The sequence below is a fragment of the Arctopsyche grandis genome, chromosome 2 (genome assembly GCF_051622035.1).
Source record: "Arctopsyche grandis isolate Sample6627 chromosome 2, ASM5162203v2, whole genome shotgun sequence".
NCBI classification, from domain to species: Eukaryota; Metazoa; Arthropoda; class Insecta; order Trichoptera; family Hydropsychidae; genus Arctopsyche; species Arctopsyche grandis.
The window spans coordinates 26,407,275-26,419,304 of NC_135356.1; the positions used below are offsets into that span (position 1 = coordinate 26,407,275).

The 12,030-nt window shown below is 33.7% G+C and overlaps 1 protein-coding gene across 5 annotated transcripts in view; it reads left to right on the forward strand.

Annotated features, from left to right (window-relative positions):
* The window catches only part of LOC143921745 (protein bric-a-brac 1-like), a 429,231-nt gene that overhangs the window by 13,471 nt on the left and 403,730 nt on the right, over nt 1-12,030 (forward strand). The gene's annotated exons all lie outside the window — the stretch shown is intronic.

Sequence of the window (12,030 nt, forward strand, 5' to 3'; positions counted from 1 at the left end):
TGCTGCTGGTAAGACTTGGATATTTGTGACTGCAAGTCGATCGTTCCCTATTATTAGAGTTTTCTGAGTCTACCAATTTATTTAGTTCCTCAACAAATTGGCACCACTATTCGAATGTAGTTTCAAATTTTAATTTATAAATTTATATATGTCCTTTCGGCTTAGAAGTGAGAGAAGTGGAGGATTAGGGTATGTTTTTTTGCTAGCTTAAAGCTTAAACGAAATATCCCTCTGAAAATACTGCAATTATTAATATTAATTATTTTCCTCACAGTTTCTTTAGAAAAAATAAACTTAAATATTAAAAAGTCTAGAACCCGATACAATTTCTATAATATTATTTTAATACATTTGAGGGTTGCCAAACCATAAGTTTTCAGGAGAGACTTAAAACTTCTTAAATAAATAAATAATGCATAAATTAATTCTTTTAATATTTTTTAAGAAACTATAATTCTTCTGCGTGATATTATAATCATTCAATGAGCAATCAATAAGTCTAAGGTATTGGAAAAAAATTTAAAAGAAGAAAACGTTATAATTGCCATAATTTGTGTCAGCATTAAGTGCCACAATAACGTCGTCTGTACCAATTTCATAAAAATATATTTACAACTTCTATAGCATCGTCTCTCTCAACTCTCTCTATAGCATCGTCTCTCAGATGTTACCCTGATCATGATTTATTATTTATTTATATATATTTAGCTATCAAGCTAATTTAAAAATACATCTTAATTATTATACTTAACTCTAAAATTTATAATTAACTTATATGTACTGTCCCTCACAGAGGTGTCTCTTCGCACCTCTGTGAGGGACAGTACATATAACAATATCTTCGCACATGATGGCTGAAGATATTGTCTTTTTAGTATTACCCACCCAGTTAAAAAAACGTCGTAGGGCTCATATGTACATATATCCATCTATACGATACTGACAGTACAAGTGACAGCGCAACTAAGGGCGAAAACACACTGAGTGGTGCGGGATGTCATCAGACAAGTTTCTCCGACTTTTTTTCAAATATGGGATTCACCGTTATCGATCACTGTCAAGCAAGGATAAACTATCATCGAAAACACTCCAAGGGGTGATTTTTGGGCCTGTGTACCATGTATGTGGACTAGGGGTGCTGCGTTTTTTCGCATGTTTAAAAGTATCTAAAAAAAAAACACGTACCACTAAGTGTGTTTTCGCCTTAATACCTACAAATTTACTACCAGCTACTTCAAGTTTCTACCCCTAGGAGGCGGCATTTCAAAATTGTTTGAAGGATGCAAGTATAGGCACTTATGTACATCGCAAATCACGAATAAAACGCATGTGGCACCCCTCATTTTATGAATTTATAAATGGTTTTATGTAAGAAGCTGATGAAATGTTTATACAAAATTTGTATAACAGCGTTTTTACTCGAAATATTCGGGGGAATGATTTTTAATTAAAAGTTTGGAAAAATACCCTTCTAGATATTCCCAATCAATAAAATTATTATTTTTAGCACCGATGTTGAAGATTTTTGCACTACGTAAATAATTATATTTATTATATTAAAACAATTTTAGTGACATCTCTACTTTACTACCCCAATTTTTTCTCTATGAAATTAATAGTTCGTACTATGTTACACAGATAGTAATTAATTCCCATTCGTTATTTCTTCAACATGTTTGAAAAGATTGAGCTTAAATTTAAATTTGATCCATCCAATGCGATCCTGTTGTTTTCCTCTTCGTGAGTAAAACATATTAATTTCGACGATCATCTGTGGCCGCTCGTCAGCCATTCGTTGCATTGAACCTTGATTGTCTACAAACTCGGTGGTTAACGAATATTCATTAAAATCATTATCGATTTGATTGTTAGCTTTCGTTATGCGTATGTATGTATATTTTTATTCGCAATTTTGCAAACTTATTCTTATGCCCTTACGCTTCTTCTCCGGAGCGGCCCCTTTTATTATATTGCTATTACATATAATATATACACACATGTAACGCGCGCGGCTCTTCAAGTTGCTGTTTTATTTTTATTATTGCTATTTTTTTATTTTCATTATTAACATTCATTATGTGCGGCTACCAGTTTTGAATCTCGAACAGTTAAACTGGTGGCTGTTCGACGTGCACGATTCCGACGAGTTCGCCCTCCCCCGGGCCTTCTGTTCTACACTTTATAATCGTTTTTGATTAGAATGTGCTCGTATACTGTATGCATTATGTGATGATTACACTCGTTGTGTACACTACGGTGACTATACTTCGCAAATTCCCATGGTACTCCCGAGCGAACCGGTGGCAAATTAAATGTGAGAACAAAGCGCAAATCAATGCTTTTAGCGAGTCAATATATTTTACACACACACGCAAATTACGAAGAAAAAATTAAGGTTATTTATTTTGCTTCACATTTTTACTGTTGTATGTACATATATACATACATATGTATATACACGAATTCAAGTTCGCTTTTGAAATCTTTGAATTCAAATATTGTATTATATAATTTAAATAGAATGAATGCAATCGAACAACTTTCATTATGTTAGGTATCTGCGAAATACCCTTAATTTATATGTATGAGTTTTTCTTGAATCATGTCGCTTTTGTGCCTCATAATTATTACCCGGTTCGAAAGTTAATTGCTTTGCAATAGAAATTCAATTATCAGTTCATTTTTCCGATTTTCTTCCGTTTCCGTCGATTTTGCACAGCTTCGTCGTTGAGTAATTATAAAAAAAATATATTAAAAAACCATTGAATTATTTTGCAGTTAAGCCGTTCGTTTTTATTTGTCGAGTTTTCTGTTGTTGTATGGTTTTTTTTTCATCGTTTTAACCCCTTGACGACCGTACAGCAGCGGGAGACGAGACCGCTCTCGATGCGAACAAATTTTTCGTTTTGCAAATTGATGTTTAATTAATATTTTATATATTTGCTTAGCCCTCGATCGTAGCGGTGCGATTTCGATGACCCCCCAAGAGCGACTCGTTATTTATCCACGGGCGATTAATTTATTCAATTTTAAGCGACACGATTTCATACTGACATATTTACTATTTGAGTACCACTGTAAAATGTGCACATTTACATTCATTCGTAAATGTACATAGATGTCGAATGACAGTACTTCAATTTTACCACCCTCCCCCCTCCGAATATACTAGGTATGCATATTTTAGAACAAATAAAAATCATTTAGCAGAAAAGAAATGATAACTTAGCAAAATTGTTGATGACACTGTCGAAATACATATAACTCGACCGTTATTTGCGGTGGCTCTTAATTAGTGGTCCCAAATATTCGTAAAATCAATTATTCGAATATCGAATATGACATTGGCAAAATAATATACATATATACATACAGCTACAGGAAAATTATGTTCTTTCCTTGCAAAATAATTCCACACTTCTGATACCTTAGACATGTAAATAGCTAAAATATATACTTTTCAAATATGTATGTAAGTGTAAATTATTTTGGAATATTACTACATATTTAATAAAACGATGAAAGAATACCCGTAGTTGTTCTGACAATTCTTTGTTATTATTCTGTAGTCTTGATTTTCAGCTAGTAATTGTAAAAGTAGATCACTTGATGTAATGTAACAAATCCACGTTCTCAATTTATAATTAGTAGTGATAGATAAATTTTTACGATTAGAAAATTTGACTTTTAATACAATATTTTAAATATTATAGGAATTTATGAATATTGAAAAAGTATTCGATTGGGACCCCTGCAGTCTAAATCAATATGTTAAAATTTTAAACAAAACTATTTATCAAATTGTAATTATGTTTCATTACAAATTAAGCATTGTAATATTGTTAAGCAGATATTCGTGAAATATATGATTTGCAATTTAAAGGCTAGGTAGATGTTGTTTTTCTTATTTTTACATTTTCATAATTAACCGGTAAATGTTCAACTCCCTCACCGGTAAGTGTAGAACGTCAAACTTTTCCAATGAAAAAAATAATCGTAATCTATTTTCGTCTGCTTCGGAATTGGATTTATTTTTTAATGAGCAAAATTCTTCAAAATAAACCTCATTAGTTTGTTAAAACAGGAAGGGTAGCGTTTGAAATTCGTATTTTAACCAATGAAGGAGTCTTCCTCTTCCGGCCGGATATTGCAAGTCTGCCTGTTGGTGGATTTCGATTCCTTTTCCTTTGTGCGCGATTGAATGACTGACTTCATATATAATATATATACATATAAAATATAAATGTACATGGCATATTGTCTATAATATTCATATTTTATATTCGAGGACTTACGGCTCACAAAATGACTGAATAAACAACTCACATATTCGTATTCCGTTATAACGAATACTGAAATAATGAAATTTACTATTTTGGTATTCTACTTTGTAATTCTAAATCGAAACTAAAGTAGAACGATGAGAAAGTCTCCCCTCCCTCTTCCCCTCAGCCTGTTTCCTATCAGGTGTATGTATGTATGTATGTATGTACATACATACATATATTACAGCTAAATTGTTATTATCATTATTAAAATTTCAACAGTGAAATTATAATTAACTGTAGTGAGCAGAATAGAATTTCAAATTCACTTCTCAACATTGCGGACATAAATAAGTGCGCTAAAATTTTGATTGAAAATAATGTATTTTTGTGATATTAAAATAATTTATAAGAATATGATTTTGACAACTTAAAATGAAATATAGCATGGAACGGATATACGGATATAATATCTAGATCATGAAAATGTGATCAGTAATCGATTCTGAGTTCGAATCAGTTAAAATCTCGAGTTCGAATTTTCGCCCGATCACAAAACTTCATCTATTGTTACTATACATATATGTACACACATATGTATATAAAGTAAAAAAAAAACAGTTGACATAGTAATTGACGATAGTGAACCATTTTTTATGCTGAAAAGAATTCTGTCCACTTGATCTCTGCTGATCATTATTATTCATTAGTTATTTATTTTTCAAAAATTCGAGAACAATATCAATTTCTTTTTTTTTTACATATGAATATTTATTTTATTTATTTAATAAACAGAGAGAAACTTACAGCTAAAACAAAGATAATAAAATAAATAGTTAAACATAAGCCACTTAAAAGTTTCTTCAAATAGCATAAAAATGAAAAATGATACGAAGGCCAATAAAAATGAAAAAAAAATAACAATACAAAAAGAAAATAGTGACAAATTTGTTAATAATAGTAGAAAGTAATAATAGATTATGGTGAATAACAGTAGAAAATTAATCAAAAAGGATTAAGGTAAAAAAAAAGAAAGAACGGGTTAAAAAAAAAACAATCTTGCAAATAAGTTCCTAATAGTACAATTGAACTATCATAAAATAGGTCAATATTCTCATCTAAGCCATTGTAAAAATTGCACACTCTGACGATATAAGAGTTTCGACGATAATTAGTGGAGGCAATGGAAAGCACGCAAAAGGGGCCATTTGCGTAGGTACCGATTTGGTACATATAAATAAAATTTACTTATGATAGCAGAGCAGTCGATGTCACCTCGTAGTATCCGTGAAAGAAAAGTTATATCAGCTTATATTCTTGACTGGTATTCGTCCTTTGAGCCCGCGTGGTGTACACTGATGTACGTGATCAAGAGATGTGCCCGCGCCACAGTTGAACAATATCTCCCAACACCCGCAGCTTTTCAATTTTTATCAATTTTATATTAAATTTGTGATAGGGTCGAAATGTGACTCTTCCACCCCTCCTTTCCCAATCCGCGATAGTATCGGCGCTATTTGATAATTGCATTGACGGAGCATTTGATCGATTCCCGTCATGGTTTCGTCGTCTCCGAGGGTGACGATTTTCGAGGGTTGTTTGTGGTGTTTATTGGTGGCTGATTGCTGGTGGCTTCCCGAGGGCGGATCCCGCGGTGGCTCCGGCGGGGCGCCACATCAATCACCGCCAGCCACCCCCCGGGGGCTGCGCCCTTCCGCCCCGAGGCACCCCTTCGACAATCTCTTTCGTTTTCTTCATCCCATTGGCGAAACCGCTGATTCGCGACCAATGAAAAGACGATGTCACTCTTTCGTATATCTTTATATCCAGTCAAATTATTTTATTTCATATCAGAAAAGGGTATATACATACATACATACATATATATATATATATGTATATATACCTAGACTTATTTCGGAATGAGTGTATTTTCATACAAAAATAAAAACAAATGCAAAATCATCATAGTAAGAAATCGTTGGAGGCTTCGTGTTGGCGACTTTTACGGGCTAACTTCATTGACCTTAACCCTTTGAGTGCTGACGTCTGTGCTGTTGAAAGCCCGCCACCCTGAAAATTTCGTCAACATTTCCAACTAGAATCAGTTAGAAATCCAATAGAAAGCAGGTATAAAAATTGTATCTAATCCAAAGAAACCCTAGACCACTACCCTAGGTAGCTACCGCCGAGGATTTCGAGTTTTGTAAAGGTGTGCTTAGACTCTCTAATATATCTTGCAACAATATAAAATAAACAATAGAAGTCTATTAATGAATGTATTTTTCAAAACTAGTTCCATCTTCTTCTTTGTTGTTAAAACTTATAATGCTCAGAATCTAAATGCCAAGCTACATTCTAAAATGCTCAGCAGTTAGAGATTTTTATCGGGAAATTCTGCTATCGTTATAAATTCAATAGAAATTCCGGTGTAAACCAGTCTTTATAAATGTTGACAAATGAATGACAGGGATTACACGACCCATGTTTAATGCATTTTTTTTCAGTGCTACCTGGAAAGCCTTAGCAGGTAGTATTCTTGTTTACTTTGTACCTACCTACAAAATACCTACAACCTACAAAATACGCCTATCGGCGTATTTCAGGCCCATGGACTTGTTGGCAGAGCGCCGATCGCCGTTGGTTAGCATTCAAAGGGTTAACAGGAAGGCCTAACAGGTAAAATCCAATGCGCTTTCCTGCCAAATAGCATAAACAAATTACAAATAGCGATAAACAATTTTCACAGAGCATCTAAGGATATCTTTTGACAAACATTTTGCAGCATTTTATGTATCAGCAAATTTGAGATGCTATAAACTCGAACTTTTGCGAGAGATACGAAAGGTTGCACAATTTGTTGGAACCGTTTCAATGAAATCAGATAAATATGTAAATTCTGATAAGAAACGATTGGAGCACATATTCAAGGTCTGGCCAGCAATACCGGGCCAGGGATTGAACCCGTGACCACTCAGTTGAAAGCATTGAGCTTCTTTGTGGCGAGTTAATATGTGGACATAGATTCTTGTAATTAATTTTTGAACCATTTACATCTTGTAATTTTGCAAACATAAATATTTCCGTTAACAATCTTTTATTAAAATTTGAGTCGATCCTCTCCCACAAAACTTTAATATAATCTTTTTTGAATCGTTAACTAGTTATGTTCTACATATGTTACATATGTTGGAAAATGGTATCTTTTAACTTTGCTACCATATCATTTTTTTTCAATACCATGATGAAAAACAATAGTTGAACAGTTTTAAAATGTATTACATACAAAATTTACAATTTACAGCAACGAATACAAATACGTGAATATACATATAAATGATAGGCTTTTAACATTTTATGATTTTAAAAATCGTAATTTCAAATATGATTTTGAGGGTTGTTTGATGTATTTAGAAGAAAACGAGAAAAAGCGGAATGGATGTTAAGCAAGCCCCACAAAGATTCCCTACCTTACTGTGCCGCAATTATTATAATGGACCCGTTGTATTGGATAAGACTTTAATTTTTCATAAATACGGACGTCCTTGACCGTTTGTCCTATTTATACCAAATTTGAGACTGTCGTAGAAAATCTTTGTATAAATAGGGAATTTAAAATGTAGAGGAATCTAAATGGATTTTAAAATGTAGAGGAATTCTGCAAATCGAAGATTTTAAGCTGGGATTTTGGTGTACGATCTTTTTACAATATACATATGCACATGTATGTAGCAGTGGCGTGCCGTGAATTTTAAAACAGGGACTAGGTATAGACAAAAAAAAACTCTTTTGAATTCTAAAAATCTGTCTCTTGAAGTGATGAGTAAAGGTAGGACCGGAAGCATGCCGTTTATTGTTCAATTGTTGTAAATGCTTTGTAAAAAAGGTTCGGCAAACCTTTAAGAATGCATTTACAACATTTGAACAATAAACGGCCCTCTCAGGGTCCGGGCTTTAGTGATGAGTATAATTTTTCATTTTTATGCTAACAGAAATATCCTTTTATTAGTAGTCTAACTTTCTCATTAACATATTAATTGTCTTCAAAACTTAATCTTCTGAATGATTTGTTGAGTAATCGATCAATAATGCAATATTCCAAGGCCTCGTTATTTGTTTCCATGCACTCCAAGAATTGTAAATACATAGGTTTTTGAGCTCTTTTTCCTATTATTCTGTACATTCACATTAAAATAATGGAATAATATAATTATTAACACAAAAAGATTGTAAAATAGAAAATGATTAGTAGATCAGTAGCCATTATCGCGGAGGGAACAGAAATTAAAAGTCTGTGCAAGCAAACGACGCGGAGGAACAATATCAATATGGACATCGATTTAAATTCATTGTAATTGAATTGTTGATATTTTTAAATTAGAGGTAAAAGATTTTAGGGGATTATCTAAGACCTTCTAGTCCAATGGTGGCACGCCACTCATATGTATGTATATACTCAAGTATGTAAATGTGATCATTTAGTAATTACATACATAGTTATAATGTTTTTAAATGAGAACGAAACATGCAATTCAATAGAAAGTACATTTCTAGAAGCATTAACGAGAATAGATGTTTATATTAATTTCTATTGTGTATGTCGTGATTATATCAGTGTTAAAAATCACAGCTAAGATCACGAATAAACTGTTTCGAATGTAATGTCAGTATAGTCGTGATTAATTTCAAAATAAAATTCAAACAATTTTCAGCGCTGTTATTTTGTTTTTTTTTCAAACCGACATTTTATTTTCTTTGATTTGATACATAGCTGATCTGCGCTATTTGAGGTATCTATAATTTATATCATTAATACAATATCATAGATACTGTAAATTGTTATGTCGTACGTCGTAAATTTTGTTGAAAATTTTAAATTCGATTCAATCGAAATTCAATTATTACACGCTTGCCTGTCGACTCGTGTGAAAATTCTAGTACGACATATTGATTTCGAATTCATCATTCAATACGGAAGGGTAGTTTCAATACAACCCAACGTCTACCAGAATCATCGCAGGAGTGAAGGAGGGGTGGGGGCTAGATACTTCCCCCTGCATTTTATGCTTTGTTAAACATCCAAATAACCTCTTAAATTGCAACGGCAAAATTTATTGTGATGAGTTCCGAAGCGCGTATGTATCGATAAAATTTCGACAGGGGGACTGATGCGAATTTGCCATCATTGATGTTTACCAAACGTAAAACCGCACACTCGATGCACTCTGATGGGTTATGTTTACATTCCCTGTATTCGAATATGTTTGAAACGTCCGTTTTTCATATATATACATATTTTTGGAAATCGCCTCGTCTATTTTGATGATATTTGTCGGTAATTTGCACGCACTCACCTGTGCCATCCATTAGTACTCATCGAAACTTTATAGTAGAAGTAATTCCATTCAATTATATCGTATTTACATAGGCCCATTCCTCACAACCACGAAAAAATTGTGCACGCTCTGTCTGGGCTTTGACAATGGAACGACTGCTAGTTTGTACATGGAATGATAGATACATATGTATATTAAAACGTTATTACTAGACTTAAGTTAGAGATCGGGGCAACATTGTCAATTTCTTAAAAAAACATATTTTACAAGCAGGTGACCGTAAAAAAGTCGACAGTGAAAAAGTCGAAGATGTTCGTTTACTATGTTTACATATGTAAAACGGTTAGTATATATCTATCAGTGGCGTGCGGCAAAACTCTCTCTCTCTCCCCGTCGTACATCCTCATTTAATTTGCGCGAGCAGGATAAAACAAGAACAAGAGGAACAGGCTTTTCCTCCCGTATCCTGCGCGCGCACATTAAACAAGGCTGTATGACAAAAAGAGATAATTTCACCGCATGCCACTGATATACATACATAGTACCGTTTACCATGCACCCTTTTTTTTGATCTTTCGACTTAATATTTCGATTTTCGATCTTTGCCTTCCGATATTCGCTTTTTCGACCTTTTCACTTTCGGTGCCGTGAGGTAGACCCATTTACATATGTATTTTACAAAAAAGGTAAACTAAGAAAATAAAATAAAATAAAAAATAAGACTTTCAGTGGCGATTCATTAAATTGGCCTTGTGACCGGAAAGGGTAACTCATTTAGTTTAGCGAATAACCACATTGATTTAGTGCATAAACCTGCCAGCTGTGGAAACGTCCGAAAAGGACGAGACGGGCGCGGTTGGGACTGATCGTTTTTTTCCTGTCGACGTCTTTTTTGATTTATGTTCTTATATAATAAATACGCACATTTTTACGGTACTTTGATTTCGAAACTGCCTTTTGATTTTGTTTTATTAATTAGTACGATGGGGAGGGGGGGGGGGGGGGGTGAATTCGGGGTTGGTGATGAGCGTGATAGCTGAACATTAATAACGGTTGATTGTATTCAGAATGATTTGTGATTTTTTGGCTTTTCACCAATGTGATTATTTAACACGTTCTCGTAAGCCTAGACGAACCGTGTTTTTGTTATTTATTAATGATATTGCTACTTCCAAAATTTATAAATTCGTCAAAAATAATCACATGGCCAAGACTCTGATCCTTGATTGAAAGTCTGAGTATTGACAATACTTTGAAAGTATCGTAATAAAACTTGATTATAAAAATTAGTATATTTATATTTATATGTACATATGTGTGTACGTATATGGGTGAGAAGTATGACAAGGCTAGTGGATATACATATATTTATTTATTTAACGTATGTAGTGGATTGAGTGAGAGATTTAAATGGCAATGGGTGGGTCACGTTGGTAGAAGAATGGACGAAAGGCTGACAAAATAAGTGCTAGAATGGTACCCGAAAAAATAAAAAAGGGTAAAAGGAAGACCGCAAAGAAAGTGGGTAGATGAAATTAGGAAAATGTGTGGGATAAGATGGATGAGTTGCGCAAAATAGAGACGAGTGGATGCGTATTGGAAAGGCCTTCAACCAGCAGTGGATGGTGATTAGCTGTAAATGATGATGATGATGATGATGTGATGATTTATGTACATATGTACATATATATGTATATATACATTTGCCGGTGAGATTTATCCTTATAAATTTAGACAACAGTGATTGTTCCTGAATTATATGCGTCAGTTTTGAAAATATGTGGATAATTGAACTTAATTTCCCCCGCCAATTGAGAATTAAGTAATTGTAAATATGAATCTGTCACATTTACGCTGATAGTTATGAGTAAAGGGCGGATAGGAAGCGTGCCGTTCATTGTTAATTGTTCGCTGTGCTTTGATTTTATGAAGAACCTTTTTTTTGCACTCTAGCTTTGTAAATAGACCCAAAACGCCCTGATTCCTGGAAAAAGCACGCTTCCTATCCGCTCTTTAGTTATGAGTAGTCTTCGGCGGTGGAGTGTGCTGTAGGAATAAAAAATGGGAGTTTTGGAACTATTTTCCAGGAAAGAGGGCAAACTACAAAGCTCGAGAGCAAAAATAAGGGGTCTCGCTGAAGCTTAGTTATGAGTAAAGGTAGGACCGGAAGCGTGCCGTTTATTGTTCAATTGTTGTAAATCCTTTGTAAAAAAGGTTCGGCAAACCTTTAACAATGCATTTACAACATTTGAACAATATACAGCCGCCTCAGGGTCCGGGCTTTAGTTATGAGTAGGGATCGGCGGCCAGGATTCTTTTCAGCACAAAAGATGGTTCACTATTGTTTAACCTTTAACCTTTTTTTACTCTCCTGCTTTGTAGGACAATAGTGAATCACTTTTTTTAGTAAATCGGTATGAGCATACGGC